Source organism: Stegodyphus dumicola, chromosome 10 (genome assembly GCF_044657685.1).
Source record: "Stegodyphus dumicola isolate Sdum_Otavi_A_Nest chromosome 10, ASM4465768v1".
NCBI classification, from domain to species: domain Eukaryota; kingdom Metazoa; phylum Arthropoda; class Arachnida; order Araneae; family Eresidae; genus Stegodyphus; species Stegodyphus dumicola.
Window position 1 is genome coordinate 138,392,532 of NC_140777.1, and position 18,552 is coordinate 138,411,083.

Below are 18,552 nucleotides of genomic sequence, written 5' to 3' on the forward strand. Positions count from 1 at the left end.
ATTTTTTAAAGCCCTTTTTTTCTGACAGAATTCGATATTTAGTCTAAAAAATACAGTTGAAAAGAGACTTCCTCTAGAACATTTCTGAATAAATTACAAATGCACAGAATTTTGATAGCAAAGCCAATAAATTCTTTAATCCTGCATAAAAGCTCCTGAATGTTTGCTTTTTATGTCGAAGTGTTCCGGTACGGAACTGAAAAGAAACTCTCAAGTTGTTTTTGTTTCCCGCTCGACGGTGTTGAGCTAAGACTACAATACATTTATATTCTATCAACTCTGTGACGTCACGCATGTTACCATGGTTACGAGAGAGCATGTGTTTCCTCAGCAAGTCAACAGCTCTTACCAGACAGAATCCAAAATGCTTTCTTGCACGACGGTCAGTTGCCTCCCGCGGAGCTATGTGCAGTTATTTATTCCAGTACGGGATGCAATGAGCAAAAACGCATTCTGAATGCGTAATCAGCGGTTAAAGGAAAAATAGTAAATAAGCATAAGAGATCGGATTTTTATAACAAAGGTAAGTTCCGAAAATGTTTTAGAAAAAGGAGTTTCATCTCTATAACCACGTGATGATTTACATCATTTTAATTACAAAATATATCGTCGGCACCATGCCAAAACCACGTATCAGAGTGTTTTACTGCTTTCACCTAAATGAAACTTTTTAGGTTGTTTGCCGGTGCTTTACATTCTGACGGAAAAAAACGGTTGCATTTAAAAAAATTATTATGTAAATATCATAAATTGATTTTTCTAATAAAACTTTGTTAAAGTTTTTCTCTAAAACATATTTTCCTACAGTTGATGATGTTGTAGATTCATGGATTTCGCTTGGTGCTGCCATTAAAACACATATATAAGAATATAAATTTATTGTCTCAAAACTTGGTTTATTTATGGGTTAAAATGTGCGTTACAAATGAAACATTAGTGAAGCTTATGCAACTGGGTAATAAATTCGTTATAAATTTTAATTAAATATTAGAACTCAAAGGAAAAAGAAATATAAAATAATTCATCATCATAAATGAATCAATATACATTTAGCTCCTTCAAATTTGTAGTTAAAATTTGTTTATTGTTAAATATTAATCCTTATTAGGGGTAATTTATTGAAATGAAATATGCGAAAATAAGCTTTTTAAACTTTTTAATTTCTTTTAATTGGAATCACAAACCATTTCAATGTTTGAAGAAATTTGATTGATGTAAAACGATTAAGTCAACCTCAGGAGACAACTGTTGCATGCACTGATGCTTAATGCACATTGCGAACTTTTACGTTTGCATTAAGCTTCAACTTAAAACATACTAAGGAATGACAATTATTTCCTGAATTTTAGATCTAAATTTTCTTCATGTAATAAGCACATGAGGCAGTTTTTCTTTGTCAAAATGGCTTATTAGAAACTAAGGAAAATACGTTAATATACTTGTGGGGAAAAGAGGAAGTTTAGCATTTCGGTTATTTCTTTTGTCAGTTTTGTTATGTTTTAAAGCTTCCTTAGCAAGACAACTTAAAGCGTTTAGTTAAATTTATATTCAAACATTTCACATTATCAATTTTTCCTAACTGTTTACTCAATTTAATTGATCAACTATTTTCAATGATATACATTTACGTATATCATTGAAAACAGTTGATTATTTAAATTTTTCTTTGTAAGAATTATCACAAGTTTTCAATCAATTATAATAACAAATGGACGTTTTCTCTGTAAGCATTATCACACGTTTGAAATTAATTATAATAACAAATGGAAGTACTTTTATTACAGAAAACGGGCTTTAATAAAACTATTAAAATTTAGCTTTACCATAATACCTTTTGGATATCTAATATATTTTACATGTACACATACAATTATATATCCAATCAGCAACTAGTGTATTTTCTGGGTTATGAAGCAGCTAATAATATATTACATTAAAACACATAATTAAATTTATGGAACATAGCAAGGCAAAATTTTTTTAAAAAACATTTATTGTACGTTTTTATTTTCAACGCTCTTGAATGCGCATTTTGAAAAGTTTATTTTAGATTTAGTAGACAATTATTAAAATGAAAGTAGACAATTATTTGTAAAACAATTAGCATGAGAAACGTTCAATAGTAACTCTGAAATTATAATGGGAAATATTTCTTAAACTTTATTACATTCGTCATTTAAAGGCGAAAAGTTTGATTCAAATGAGTTCTCTGAAGTTAATGGGAACTAGTTATCGCAAATGAATAAAGAGAATTACAGTTAAGTGATTTTTCAACCAAAGAGTTTTAAATGAGTGTGGTGTTTTAAAATCTATGAAATATGCTTATTTATCAATGAAAATAAAAGCCATGCTTCCACTTTCGCTTAATAAAATGTAAAGGTGATAAATAACTTGTAATTTTTATATTTGTTTTTCAAAGATAAATTATCAGCGATTTTGAAATATATTTTTTGATTTACCTCTGCAGGAGAACGTTCTTGTGAGGTGTAATTTATAAAAACAGTTGGAGAATGAGAAAATTTTATTAAATATCTAAACAAATATCACTGAATGCTAAACGATTACAAATGAATAACTGACTTCCAATCATCTGTGGCGTAATTCTTTTTACAAAGAGCTCGCTTACAAAATGATCTTCCCTCTCAATCCATGAATATTTAATAATAATGCCAGAAATAATAACGTTTATGCTAACAAGAAATAAAATGTTTTAAACCAATATCATAAAGTGTTTTCTCTTATGGTAAAGCGATTTCTGAAATACATTATTTAATTCATTGAAAAATGTGTCAAATTATCAATTAAAAGCAAAATAAAGAATATTTTAGAGATATACTTTTTTTTAATTAATGAGCAACAAGTAGTTTATGTCAAAACCAAATTATTTTTGTGAGTATAACGTTTTGCTCTTGTATGTATTTCTTATCTTAATGCTATTTATATTTCATTTTTATTCCAGGTACGCATATGAAATCTAAAATAATTATGAAGCTAATTATTAGATGTAAAAATGATATTTTTTATCCTTGCAATTACAATTATTTTATATGTTTACTCTTACAACACAGAATTACTCCCCTATCCGCAGGTAATTCGATCCGAGACTTACCGCGGATAACAGCGAATACAGAAGAGAACATCCATATAACATAAATAAATTCAGGAAAGTTCATTTGACAAGTTTGACACAAATAATGTCAAATTCAGATAAGCTTCCCCAAATCGAGATGAGACTCCCTAAGACATAACCAATAAATAATAAAAAAATATAGTGCAAACCGTAGCACTTCATATAGTAGCACTTCATATAGTATATTCACAATATATACATACTTTAATTGTGAATTCAAAATTTACTCCTAAAATTTTTTGCCTTCTTACTAATGGATTTCTGAAGCTTAGAAGCATTGGTAGTACCAGTACTGTCACATTGGAAAGCTATTGTAACAATAAATAAAGAGTAGTTTATAAGAGCTGCAGCAAAATATTGCTAATGAGAACAGGGATATTGCTAAATGAGGAGCTGAAAGAAATTTAATGGGAAAATCTGTGTGCGAGGCTTTCTTACCCATGGAGGTAAGAAAGGACTTACTTACTTCCTACCTCCATGTTCTTACCTCGATGGTGCGAGCGGAGGGGAAGCAGCTGGATGTTTCGACCCGTGATAGCCGTGGTCTTCTGCTGATAATTTTATGTGCATGGAGGTAGGAAGTAAGCTCCTCCATGGCTTACCTCCATGGTTATGTGCCGTGGGGGAAGATCAATTAAGAAACGTGCCGCTGTGTCGAGTGACCTGTAACCTGACAACGTACACTGCGTAAAAAAAGGGAGCAGTTTTATATCTCTCGTTCTACTGGGCCGATCGACAAAATTCAAATTGCGTTTTTCATGTCTCAAAAGCACGACCTAGGATTGTATTAGATTTATATATACCATTGTTTTAATATAGGTATTTTGACACAAAATCGGACTTTTTCTGGAATAACATGCCAATTTTTTTCCATACTTTGATTCTTCAACTCAAATTATGCCAAACTATGAAGTTTTGTAAAAATCGCGCCAGTAGGTTTTAAAAAAAATTGCTCTCAAAATTTTAGCTCCTCAATGTTAATTTAATTTTATATATATTTATTAATGTCTCTTTTTTTATTAAGCTTACTTGATTCCTTCTTCTAGAATTCGAAATTTAGGTTCATTCCAAATAAACTTCTTCCATTTTTTTATGATTTATTCTTAAAATTTGTATTTTTAACTGAATTTTTAAATTTTTCGAAAACAATTTTGAATTATAACCCATAAAAGTTTTACTACTATCTTAAAGTAGATGTAGTTCTAAACGTACTTGAAAAAAAATCAGTTTTTTTATTTAAAATTTCTTAAGATGTACGTGAATTGGCGCGTTTTGAAATTTGGCATATTTGTTATAAGCGCTAATAACGCCAAATGTAGTTTAGGCACTTTGTTAAAATTATTTGAAAATATGAATGATGACTTTTTCCCGCTCGTGTACAATGAAAAAAAGAAAAAACAATAGGTTGCTATAAATTAAGAAGTTCGCCAAATGAATTATTGTCGGCGCAAACTGAAAAAAATGCTCTAAGATAAATTTTAAAATTCTTCTATAAATGTATCACCAAAAATTACAAAATTTAATATCTAGGCATAATTTGAGTCGTAGAATCGAAATATGGGAAACGAAAATTGGCATGCCATTTCAGAAAAAGTCCGATTTTCTGTCAAAATAACTAGATTAGAACAATGCTATATTTAAATCTAATATATATCCTAAGTCTCGCTTTCGAGACATAAAAAACGCAATCTGAATTTCGTCAATCGGTCCAGCAGAACGGGAGATATAGAATTGTCCCCCTTTTTTGGACAGTACGTGGAACTGCATAATGTACCATAATAGGTAAACCCTGGATCCTTTGGAAAGCTTTAGTTGCTCATTTCATCAAGCATTTTTTTTTTTTTTTTTTTTTTTTTGTAAACTGCAGAAAACTTGCAGATTTTTTAGGGTTAGCTAGTACGGGCGAAGCTTACTATTAGTTGACCAATTTTGACATCTCTGTGTCACCTGTATTTGTATCTGCTGCTATTGCAGGACGTAAGTAACAAGGTCTTCCAAGGTGTATTCCTGTTGTGTAACGAAATTCACTTAATTATTTAAATTACAATTTATTAAAAATTTAATTTATTAATATTCTAAATTTATGCTACATAACGTGTATTTTATTTAATAACTGCTTTAATTTGTTTAATTTTAACTGGGATTTTTGTAAGAAAGATTTGGTACGTTCTTTTCACTCGTTATTTGTAAACGCGCTGAAACACACAATGAAATCGGGTGAATTTCTAAGTAATAAATTTGATTTCATAGTACTTAACTTACGTTTAACCATTATTAATTTATACCAATAGAAGCAGAAAAATTAGCTCCTTAATTTAAGATAACTTGCAAGGTTCTAGCTTTAACAGATTTTGAGATATGGTAATTTATTTAACGTTGGTGTATTTAATTATGGCAAAGCACACTAGGGCTATCTGCCTAAGGGGAGGGATGCCTTCGTGGATGTCTTTCTAAGGGAAACTGGCTCGTATACACGTTACACATGGGGAAAACGACGAAAACGCCCATGCAGCCAGCCCATTCGCGGGATTCAAACCTCGGACCGAACTACCAGTGTTCAGCGACTTTACCGCTCGGCCGCTGGTGGGCTCAATTTATTTAACGAGAATTGGAGTTCTCATTGTGTGAAAAGTAGAGGGGAGATAAAATTGTAGAAGCGATAGAAAGCATAGTTTTTAATAAGATTTCTGGTTCCTTGCCTACGATTTCCGGCGGGGAGAGTTTATGTTTGCCAACTCGACCTTGCAGATGCTCCAGGCTTGCGAAAATTTGGCGAGGTTTAAATTTGAGTTTAGTTAAACGTCGCGGAAAAAGGAGAAATTTTACATAACGTAAGGCGGTGTTGGTAACAAGTGTTTTTTTTTCACAATTTCGGGCGTGTGTTAGCCAATCTGGCAGTCTTGTCACGTCTATAAGGAGCTGCAAGCCATGATTTTGTCTCTTCTCTCTCGGCTTCAGACTTGCTGTTGTGCGATACGATTTAGATGCTGTTGTGAAATACGATTTAGCACTTGGGGTGCTGAAAATGTTAGCGACGAATTTGTAGGGGCGGTTATGCCCTGAGGCATTCTGATGCGGCAGAATCTTCCTTTTACTCCTTCCATTTTGCTCCGAAACTAGCGACTTCACATTCAAAGATGAATTTAGTATACCTTCCTTTTTGGAACTTAGCCTCATTTTAATTTGCCATATGTCGCCTTTATCATGGAAAATAGAAGATATCCGTTTTCTTCATCCGGCTGCTGTCCTAACTAAGGTTTCCTGGTTGGCCATGTTCTTCATTCTACCTAATCATGGAGGCTGCAGCATTGGTCATTCCTTTTATCATCAGTTCCAGCTCTGGAGGTTCTTCCTGAGAAAATCAACTCCATCTGATTAATCTCCATCGTTTAATCAACACCATCTGATTGTTGTTCTCCACGTTTTCTTACTTGGATCTCGGAGGGCTGCGACTTTGTTTCTCACTATCAGTCTCAGTCGGCTTTTGATGAATTATTTTGGACATTTCCAAAGATGCAAGATAAGTTAAAATTTTATTTTTGTTTGGTTCAAATTTATTCAGGGTTATTAGTGAAGCTTATCTACCATATTAAAATGTAAAATTTATTCTTTACTAAGTTAAGAGAAATTTAGCCTAGTTAATTTTGATACGTTTACGATAATTGCTGTTCTATCCAGTACCTGTGGAGTTCTTTCCATGTTAATGATAAGATGTTTAAGGACAAATTTTAGGTTTTCTAAGTAGTAGAATTAAAATCTAGATTAAGTAATATTTTTTGAAGAATCAAACTAGTGTTAAATTGGTACATTAAGCCATTCCTTTTTATATTAATTCAATTGAGTGTGGATTCCTCCAGCGAATTTTGTTAAAGGTTTTTTATATAATTGATTTTATGTGCAATATGTTGAAAATATTTGTTCTACTAAAAGTTATCAAATAACCTTATTATGATAATTCGATTATTGGAGTAAGAAGTGAAATAGAAATAGATTACGGGGAAATATTAAAGCTAAATGCTATCCTAAGTGCAATCTTATTATATGTATCCTATGTTTTGTTTGTTTTTTTGTTTTGTTTTGTTTTGATTTGACCCGGGTTGAAATATATTTTTTGAAGACTTTTCAAAATTATTTTGATGATTTAAAATTTAGATGATTTCTCTTGGTAAATAAATGTCATGCTTTATTGAATTAAGAAATTTCTCCTTTTTTCGCGGCGTTTAACTAAACTCAAATTTAAACCTCGCCAAATTCTTGCCTTGCAAGTGATCTTACAATGCGCGAGATTCATTCTAACCCGGATATTGTCATTTCAAAGTGATCTTAAATTAAGGAGCTAATTTTTTTTGCTTTTATTGGTATAAATTAATAATGGTTAAACTTAAGTACTATAAAATCAAGTTTATTACTTGGAAATTCACCCAATTCCATTGTGTGTTTCAGCGCGTTTACAAGTAACGAGTGAAAAGAACGTACCAAATCTTTCGTACAAAAATCCCAATTAAAATTAAACAAATTAAAGCAGTTATTAAATAAAAAACAAACTGTATGTTTTTATTTAATCATAACTCATGAGTTTCACTAGTTATCAACACGAGAGTATTTTCAGTCATTTTAAAAACAACGCAATGCTAAGTTTTAATTAGGTTAGGATTTTAGGAAAATTTAATTTGGTGTCCTTTTTAAAAGGTGTCCGAACATTCCAATCACTCCATTAACTTTCGATACATGTATTGTATTTGATAATCGTTCATTTAAACTTGTAAATATAAAGCATCATTGCTTGTAAAAATCCGTGTTTAACCGACCTTTCGTTATTCGTGCTGTTCATACTGCTTTTTCGCTTTCCCTTTTCCACATTCAAACCGCACATTGTACTACGAATATTACTATTTTTGCAATTTTTTGTCACTCCTTAAGATACGATCATCAATTGTGTTATGCTTTAGATATGTAACGGAAATTTTGAAATATTGCTGTAGATAATGATACCATTTGCGTTGTACTTTTTGAGTATAACATACTCAAAACGGGGAATGCAATGGTAATATTGACGATGCTAATACTGGAGAAGCTTGTCAATGAGATGCAGTAACAGTTACTTGATGCATATCTTTATCTTGGACATAATTCTTGTAAAAATGCATAACAAAGCAATACAAGCTCAGATTTTATATATTGACAGCATTGATAAAAAGAGAAGATGGCTGACGACATTTCAGCTTCAATAAAAAGCTTGTGAAGAGATAAAAATAAGCTCACGATATTGATATTAGGTTAAGAACAGCAAAAGTATGGTTCTTCTTTTTTTCTATTTGTTGCTTAAAAGTTTCGATTTGCAAATTTATCATTATTGTGGTCTAAAACACTTTAGCTTCCCGTTTGTCGTCATGTAAATACAAGTGTCAATAACATAATATGACAGGGTTAATTTTGAAATGATGCATTTCAGAAAAAAGTATTGTAAGCGTGTTACTATTTTTAGAATTTAAAAAAGTAATAACCAAATTAAAAAAAATTAGAAGTAAGGAGTTTTAGAATTTTATTATACCTATTTCGTATTAAGACACAGATTTAGTACCTATTTCGTATGTTATATATATGTGAGATCCTAACATGCAGATATTAATTTTCAAAAATTAAGTAATCATTCTCAACTTTTTCAACAATACTCCTTCCTTAAAATATTTGAATTAACAAAAGAAAACCGAAACCAGAAAGGTTGTGCAAGTGCAATGATCTGTCTTCCTGATGAAAATAATTCCTGAAGGGAAAAAAATGAAAAAAAAAAGATTGTTTTAAAATTTCATTTGAAGGGGGGGGGTTGTGCTTTCAGTGATCGTGACCAAAATCATTTCTTTGGTTAAACACACTTTTATGCAATTAACAAAACTTCCACTTCACAGCTAACTAATTTCAAAACTAGGTTTTAGAAGATTGTGGCATGAATAAATCATGTAATAATGAAAGCCTAAATTAAAAGAATAAAAACGGACGTAGAATTCACTACAAAATCTAATCATTAAGATAATCTTTCTTTCTCTCTCTCTCTACATATATATATATATATATGATAAATATATCTAATACATTTGATATGTAGCCTAAGGTCTATAGTAGTCAGACATTAAGACATATAGTAGTAACACATTTAAAATTTGCAAATATTTATTTTTCATTTGGATTACTTATTTCCTAGAATATTTAATATTTAATATTTAACTAGATGTATTTAATTAGAAACTACCAGTACTTTGCATTTAGAATAACATTTAGATATGAATATTCTTTATAAATGCTAGATCTCTCATTTCTTCGACTATGTTAAAAAAAAAGTGATTTTGGAGTAACTATTTTTACTTATTTTGAAGTACTTTTTTTTAGTACACGAAACATTAAGCGAACAATGATGAATGACTTGCTAGAGAAAGGAAGCAGAAGTCGTCGGCTCACTTTGGCAATGACTAATTGGCCTCTTTTCTTTGAAATTTGGTTCTCTTTTTTTAGAATTGTTCTGTACGTTATCTGGATTGAGCGAATGATTTGTTGAAAAATAATTTTTACGTCTTTGCTTTAAATGAGTTCGAGGAAAATGTTTTTGTTTACTTAATGTAAATTTTAAAAGAGCAGACTGTTTAAATGGCATAAGTTAAGAACTAACATGACATACGTAAAAATGATAAAAGTATTTTTAACGGGAAAGAGAACCATTGTTTTTATGATTTTATGTTACAAAGATAATAGAATGAACTTATGAGATGATAATTTTAAAGAGATTTGAAATATTTCTCAAATATGTTTAATGCATTTTGCTTGCTAAATTAGAAGTAAATTTAGAAAAGTCTACTTAAAAATTTAGCGTACATTCAAGTGCATAAAGTCTATTATTTATGTTTTAATATGAAACTTTATTAATTATCGAGTGGAAAGTGTTAACTTGATGTCTGTCATATTCGACTTTTTAGCGGGTTTAGTCTGTAAAAAGACTTCCTTTCGTTTTGGAATTTTAAGAAGTACTCAGGATTCCAAATATTTTGAACTTCGTTTATCTTCATTTTTGCTGTCTGTACCGAAAATTCCGAAATTTTTTAAGATTACACTTCGTCAAGTCAGGTACAAACAAATACACCTTTCCGAGCTTACTTAAAATGGAGATTGAATTTAAAAACAGGCGATCAAGTTAAAAATATCACTTGAATTATTGAACATGCCACCTTTCCCGAAGACTCATAATAAACAAGCACACACCTTTTTCAATAATCGATTATTGTGTCAAGAGAAAGTTTTACTCTTTCATATTATCATTCTGCAGATAATGTAATAATGTTGTTAGAAAAGTGAAAGAGGAGCTCTCTGAGGATCAGAGCTTGTTTAATTAAAATTTTGAGGAGAGTTTAATTATAGAAGATTTATGTCAGATTGATAGGAATAAAAATTAATTCACATTTTATTTTCCTATCTCACTTCAGAGAAACTATTGAAGAAACTTTAAATTTTGTCGAATATTTGGCAATTATATTTCTTGTTGTTTATTTTTTCCCACCCCATTTCTTTCATTCTTCTACTACAATAAAATTTTGCTGTCGTCAATTTCTGAGTTCCTGTGATCATAAATATTATATATATATATTAATAATGGTTCACTCAAGTAATTTCTGTTGAAGAAAATGAAAAATATGATAATACTAGTGAACTGGAGTAACATTTTATTTTTAAGCAATTCGTGTCGTAAACCTTTATTTTAATGACAGCTAAAAGCTGTCTGATAACATTGAAGAATGTTAAACAATGTTACTACAAAAAACGTTTACAAGTAGGTTAATTTACGATTATAGAGAAGGTTTGTTTTTGGCAAACTTTTGAATGATATTATATCTAGCTCTTTCGTTTTCAATGACTAAACATTCTGGGAAGCAAACAAAGATAAATATCTCAAAGAACGTATTGTAAAATACAGCAAACTGTCTATCCAAAAGAAAAAATTCTCTTTTATGAGAAATAAGTGTATCTTAGTCATTAGTAGTTCTATATTTTAAAACATAAGTATACAAAATAAGGCGTGATAAGATGCAGCTAGCTTTGAAAAAATTTTGCACTATTAAAAAAACAGAAAATACACTTAATGCCCTTTGTAAAAAATGATAAAAACATGTTTTTTTTTTGGGGGGGGTGTTCTAAAAGTAAAGATTATTAATAATGTTTTCTTCTCAGATCTGTGCTGTAGACTGCAGGATAAGTCAGTAAATTTTATTTATATACTCTATAAATAATATTTTTTGATTTATCTTGCAGACTACAGCACAAATCGGTCATTGTATTTTAAGTAAAAATATGTGGCAACACTTAGCGAATGTTCTTTGTAAAGCTTTCGTCTTAGTATAACTTAAATGATACTAATTAAAGCGTTTCAACTTCTTTCAGTGGAAAAGTTAGTATAATGTAATGTTTATGAAATATGAAATTAAAAAATTTTTTTAATATAGAGTGACTGATTGTCGTTAATTAAAATATAAACCAACAAAAATGAATATTGTATAATTTATTGTGAAAATTTGTGCTTTATTCGTTACTTATTAATGAGAGAAGAATCAACGAAAAATAATCTTGAGGTTTTATTCACTGTATTTTACCGAGTACTAATCGGTGTATGTTCTTGATCAATGAGTTACGTTTCTCTCGAAGGGGGTGGAAGAATGGAAAATAATAATCGAAAGATTAAATAATGGTGATTTAGTTAATTTATTTACTTATATATATATATATATATATTTGATTGGAATAATTTAGTGCGCTACCTAAGCCATGAAAGTATTAAATTACCTTCGAGTGTTCTCAGAAACAATAAAGTTATTGCGCGCGTACGGGTTCGTAATGGATTGAATGCACACTGCATAGACTGAAGAAACACTTTGCAGTTCTGGAACGTTCCAAAAAATACTCGTATAGGTCTTCTCAGTATCTCCAGAGCACAGACAGAGAGAGAATGCTCACCGGAGGGCCGGATACGGTTATAGTTACAAAAAGCAATCAATTGCAGTTATACAGAGACCGAACCAAAATGTCGCCAAATGGTCACCGATTTGGACAACTTTTGAAATTTCTCGCCAAATTTAGTGAAAACATTTAGTCGCTAAAACCGTCGCCAGTTTGGCGATACCTCGCCAATTTTAATATGGTTTGAATTCATCTCTATTATTATGAAAGAAAAATCTACCAGTGAGCTTTTCGTATAGTGCAGAGATGGATTATGTCTGAAGATAAGCAATTTGATAAACACTTTGCGCCGACGGTGAAAATGTGCACCTTAGTACGAGTTTTCCAAAACTGGATTTAGATTTCTTTCATTTAGTGATGAAAAAACCTTTTTGAGGCATTTTCACTCATATCTTTCTTTAATAGAAGAAATAATAATAACAGAAATTCACTGTTTATTATTACTTAGATGATTTTCTATGGTGTTTTTAATAATGTATTGGTTTATCACTTTCAAAAGAATGAGAGTCGCATTCTTGGGGACCTTGTTAAGTCATCAAATGATCAGGGAAATGTGAATTCCATCAACACCTTCTTAAACTCGTACCGGTGTTGATTCGGCTAAAGTATGTACCGGTGTTGATTTGACGATATGACGTCACTATGCGTTATACTATCTTTTTAATTTTGAATTCATTTATTGGCTCAAAGGGGGGTTAGCCCATGAAGGCTATTAGTCTCCAAACGGCATTTTGCGTCGAATCAACTAAAAGCGTTACATAAGTTTTCAAATTGTTGACGCCAAACATTATTGCCCTATATTATAATATTTAAAGAAATTAAATACTGAAGAATCTGCATGAATGTATGTATGTTTCTCGCATTATGAAAAAATAACAATAAAATAACACCCGAATATGAGCACCTGGAAGCCCAAATTTAGAACTTGTTTTATTGTCTATTTCATATTTTGTAAAACTTTTACAAATTTTTGATTAATCGTTGAGAAATGTAATGGCAACATGTGCGGCAGAAAACCTTTTAACCTCCAGCGTGCGAGACTGTGTATCGGAAATTTAAAGATAGGCAGTTTTTAAATATTTTTACCCCAAAGGGACAATAGCCCAAACGCTCTCGAAAAGTGTATGTATGCAAATGAAAAAACGCCCCTTTGGGCGTAATATAAACTCTGAAATCTTCCAGATATTTTTGTTTGTTTATTAATCTAATTTTTTTAAACTTGTTCAAAGAAAAAATTGCAAAGAAATCACCAGCTTTACTAGAGAAGTCTGTCATTTTATGTATACTATTTTCTTTTTTCAGACTAAATTTTGCATTTGATTTTTAATTTTATTAATCTCATATTTTGTTTGCTTGCCAGTCTGATGACTGGACGCGTATTGAAAATTCATTATGCAAACAAATGTCACTTGCAAACAAATGTCGCTTGCGTCACAATTCTTTCAGTGATATCATCGCTTGGTATTATAAAAAAAATCTGATGTGGACATTATATGACCTCCTCGTACGCCCTGTTAAATTATATACTTTTGTTGCTGGATTTCCTTTAAACTTATTTCTTCGAGATCGTACATAATTCTCATTCAGTTAATTCAGTTCTCAATTGTTGGCAAGGCAAAAATACATAAAAATTCAAACAATTTTCATTAAAATTTGTAAAATGCTGGAAAACATAAAACATTTTTTCAGATTTATGTCTTAAAAATGATATTAGTTTAAAAATACGAACGAAAACTTTTAATTTGCAGCATTTTACAGCACAGTCGAAGACATCTCAACATTTTTGAAAGTCACTGTAAATACGATCAATTGTGCAATTTAAAATTATTTTTATACTTGTACCTAGTAAATGCAAATCATGCAAATCTGCTTGAAAAAAGTGGAATTTCCACTTTCCCGAGAAACTAAATCGTAAATAGCTGAGCTGTACACAAACACCAGCTGGTTAAGCCTCGAATCGGAAATCTGAACTTTGGCCCTCAGGGCAATATTGATGGCAGGATTAAGTACAGAGCGCAGGCACGAGACAGAACATTACGATCTTTCATTATGATAGATAGTTCTTAGTCGTTTCAAAACTTGCTCAATAGCTGGAATGGAAGCTGAAATTTATCTAATTTTATTAAATTTAAGTTTGTTAGAATCATAATAAAAACTGCAGACCAAATATGGAAGTACACTATGAATTAACAAAAAAGGAAAGTATGAATTGGCGTTTACTTAGCATAATATAAAAGTTAATAATTATTCTTAAGATTTACTGTGAAAGATTTTGGATTGTTTAACATGCATGTATACATCAGAAACAAAATCTGGTGCAAAAGGAAAAAATATATTATCTTTTAAAAATAAAATAATTTATTTTTCATATTTTATATTGGTGTGAAAATATAGAAAAAGTGCTCATTATATCTGCAGTTATTCTAAAGACAGTATACCTTACATGCCTGAAGAACTTGTGTTTATCTTTAAGGACATAATTTCTAAATCAACGATAAAAGGAGACATCTGGGAAGTAACGTTGTACAGTCATTAGGTAATTTGTAAGTAGACGAGATGAAAAATGAGCAACGCCTTCGCCGGGAATCGAACCACGGACCTCTCGAATACACGTCGAGCGTGCTGACCACTACACCGCGAAGGCATGCTAAGCAGGCGCAAGAAGTACCTTATATCCTCCCCTTTTAAAGTGCGATCTTTTATGCCAAATCTTGGTGGCGAATCATCATCCACCACCCTTTTAGTTCGGGCGCCACTGTAGAGTCATTAGGTAATTTGGAAGCAGGAGAGATGAAAAATGAGCAACGCTTTCACCGGGATTCGAACCACAGACCTCTCGAATACGTGTTGAGAGTGCTGATCACTTCACCACGAAGGCATACTAAGAAGGCGGAAAAAATACCTTATATATTGATTTGCAAATATAGAAAAAATGCTCTTTATATCTACAGTTATTTTAATGACAGTATATCTTACATGCCTGAGGAACGTTTAACTTTAAGGTCATAATTTCTAAATCAACGATAGATGAAGATATATGGGAAGTAACGTTGTTGTCTGCTTATGAAGGTTACTAACATAATATGCATATGCTTTCTGAGGGGGAAAAAAAAAAAAAAAAAAAAAAAAAAAAAAAAAGAACATTTTTCTTGTTTTGATCTGTAGTTAATATTTCAGGAGCATTGTGGTGAGATAAATTTTTAGGTTGCAAATAATTGTATATTCTTGTTCAGCCAACTTAAGAAAAAAACTCTTAAACCTCAGAAATTGGTTTAAAAGTTAATAATTGTCTAATCCTGGTAATGGCTTTCAAGCACAATTTGAGCAATTTCAGAAAATAAGTCGCCGATTAGTTTGAAATCGCTTATTATAGCTCAAAGAGCCGCCTTGGTCCATATGATACTTAGTAAAGCACTCACGCGTGCGTGCAACAAAGTTTATACGATGTGTTTTAAAAGAAAGAAAAGTTAGTTTATTATTTTAAAAATAAATAGACTTCATATTATTTCAAACTCCCCTGTACATGAACTGCATGAAAAATAAAGGCATATAACTTTCAAGTGTTTTGTCATAATTAAATAAATATGCGATATTCAATTTGCAACGATATTTTCCATTTGCATTTTATATTTTTAAGTAAAATGATGTAGTTGTTGCGAGTTGGCTTTAAAAATGAAGCGTGTGGTCTTTCATCCGGCCATTTTGGCATTTTTAGGAATATTGCGATAATTATATCAGAAGTTTGCAGCTTAACAAACTTGACTTTGCGGATCAGAAAGTTGCGTGTTCGAATCACGTCCGAGTCACCAAATTATAGCGATAATTACATCAGAAGTTTGCAAATTATTGCGTGTCTTTTAAATAAAACAGTATATAATACAAGCTGTGTTAAATCTATTAAAATAAGAGCTAAAAAAATTTCAAGACTTATCCCGTTTGATGATCTTCTTGATACTGGATTACATTCCGGATAGTTGCTAGGGGAAAAAAAAACCCTAACGTGTTCTTTAATAAATCATTCATTAAGTAGAAATAATCATAGATTTAGCTTTTCTTAGTTTTATATTGACATAATATTATTTACATTTTTAGTTTAAAAGGATAATCATTTAAACAACAATATTCGATTACAGCCAATTCAAAAGTTCCTTAAAATCGAGTTCAAGTTAAAGTTCTAAATAAGAAATGCTAGTTCTGTGGTTATTGTCTGGTTTTTCTCTGTTGCCAAAACGCTCGAATCAATAACTGTTTCTTCTCCTTTTTCTGTGTTGTTTTACGGGAGTAGTTGCCAACAGAAACGTGCAGGTCGCCTACCTCGCGAAAAGAGACTCGAGACTATTACAAACGAAATTTTCGATATCATCTTTCCTTTCTATAGGGCTTAATATCAAGCAAATAATGAAAATAGAAAGTTATGAAATGTAAATTCAAGATGGAATTAAAGATAGAAGTTAAAGCGTTGGACAACTGAAAATCTCTTAGCAATCTCCAGCAGTCTACGTCCGGAAGCTTTTGCCAATTTCCGACTTCTGACCGGACATGGATGTTTGGAAGAGCATCTCCATCTCATTTGAATCTTTTCAAATCCTGGCTGCTTTCTCTGTTAATTTAGAAGATCCATTGAATACAGACCTCCTCCGCGTGATGTGCATCACTTCTTGACGACTGAAACGATCTGACTCAAACGACTGAAACACCATTTCTTGAAACGGTGTTTTACTGGCGTTACTTTTCATTCAATGACTCGGGTCACTTTTTTTCCACACCTTTTATTGTTTGTCTATACATTTGTGCGTTTGTATTTGTATTGCGATTGAAAATAAATAAAATTATTACAATGCCTACAGTTTCCACTAAATAATCATTCAGTAACATATTACACAATGCATTCAGTTAGTAGTTACGCATGCATAAATCACAATTAAATGCATCATACATTATACTGATTGGAAACATTATTAAAATATAATATTTGGAATACATTAATTACAGGCCATAAATCAGAAAAATAAATAAATTATTCTGATGGGTTGCAAAGCGTAAATGATTATTCTGAAACGAGATACGTAATATCTTTTACTAACTAAAATAATTCTGCAAATGTTTATAAATATTGTCAAATAGTATAATGAAAATGTTTATATATATTGTAAAATTATATGATAAAAATGTTTATAAAATATTTTAGCTAAATATAGCATTACAAACTACTTGAACTTACATAAATATAATGTCATATGAATCACACGAATATAAGAGATTACATCAACAGGAAATGCTATTAATATGAAATAAACATAAACGTTATAAAAACTGAATATATTGTTTTTCTTATATTCAGTTATATAAATAATGTATTGCTTTTAATCTGTAAGATGAATTGAAGATCTTGTGGATTTCAGAGTCGCAAAATCTCTGAGAAAGTCAGTTTGTCATGTTGCATGGATGGCAAATGCCAATTGCCTAACAATGAATGATATAGGAATTTAAATGTCGAAAAAAAGGGAAGAATAGAATATGGTGCTTATAATGTTAAAAGAAATAAAGCAAAATTAAAATAAAGTTAAGAAATATGTACAGTCAAGCAGTATGTATTTTGATTAAAATAAAAAAATAAAGCTTTTGCTACAGATATTTCTAGCATTAAAACGTAAAGTTAATGTTCTCCTTCCTTTGTAGCTGTTAAGTTTTAAATATTTAATTTCTGAAGAGATTGGCTTAATTATTTACCTGTAAATAAAGACTTTTTAAGACAAAATCTGAAAAGCGAAATTTTTAAAACACCAGATCATTTGTTAATTCCCACCGCTACCAAAATGAAGCCTGTATTCTAAATTTCGAAAAAGAATTAATTAATTAAGGAGCCGTTAAATAAATAATGAAAAACAATTGATTTTCTTCCTTTAATACTCCAGAAAATACTTTGTATAATGTAAAAAAGGAAGAATTTTTTTCACTCTGGATCGTTAATTCTTAAATTGTTAAAATAATTTGCTTCATATAAGTAAAAGATTCATTAATTTTATTTCCGTTGAAGGGAAGATTAGTATTAAGATTAAGGGATTATGTTTTAGGTATAAATCAATGTGAAATATTTTACTGTTTAATGATGGCACCATAATAAAAAAAACAGTTAAGATGTATTCATGTTTTGTTTCTTACAGACAAATAAAAATTAAGTTATTCGTATAAGAAATTAAAGTTTAAGTTTGAATTTTAGTTTGCATGGCATAGTCAATGATTTATAATTCTATTCAACTCAAAAGTCAATCATTTATAATTTTAATCTTAAAAGAATCGAAAATCTCAATTGAACTTTTATGTTTCAAAAATGCAGAAATTATTTAAATTATTTCTGCAATTATTTTAAGTTATTATAAATAGATTAAGCGATTTTAAAATAATTAGGTAATTTTTATTATGATCGA

The 18,552-nt window shown here is 30.5% G+C and overlaps 1 protein-coding gene and 1 non-coding gene across 3 annotated transcripts in view; one reads left to right on the top strand and one right to left on the bottom strand.

The window, feature by feature from the left end:
* The first annotated feature begins 365 nt into the window (after nt 1–365).
* Nucleotides 366–18,552, top strand: part of LOC118189579 (uncharacterized) — a 1,110,938-nt gene continuing 1,092,751 nt past the window's right edge. For both annotated transcript variants that reach the window (XM_085825600.1, XM_085825599.1), the window contains exon 1: nt 366–523. The gene's annotated coding sequence lies outside the window, so the exon portion shown is untranslated. The remainder of the gene's footprint in view (nt 524–18,552) is intronic.
* On the bottom strand, nt 14,696–14,768 carry TRNAT-UGU (transfer RNA threonine (anticodon UGU)). The gene has a single exon. It is a non-coding gene; the product is annotated as a tRNA-Thr (tRNA).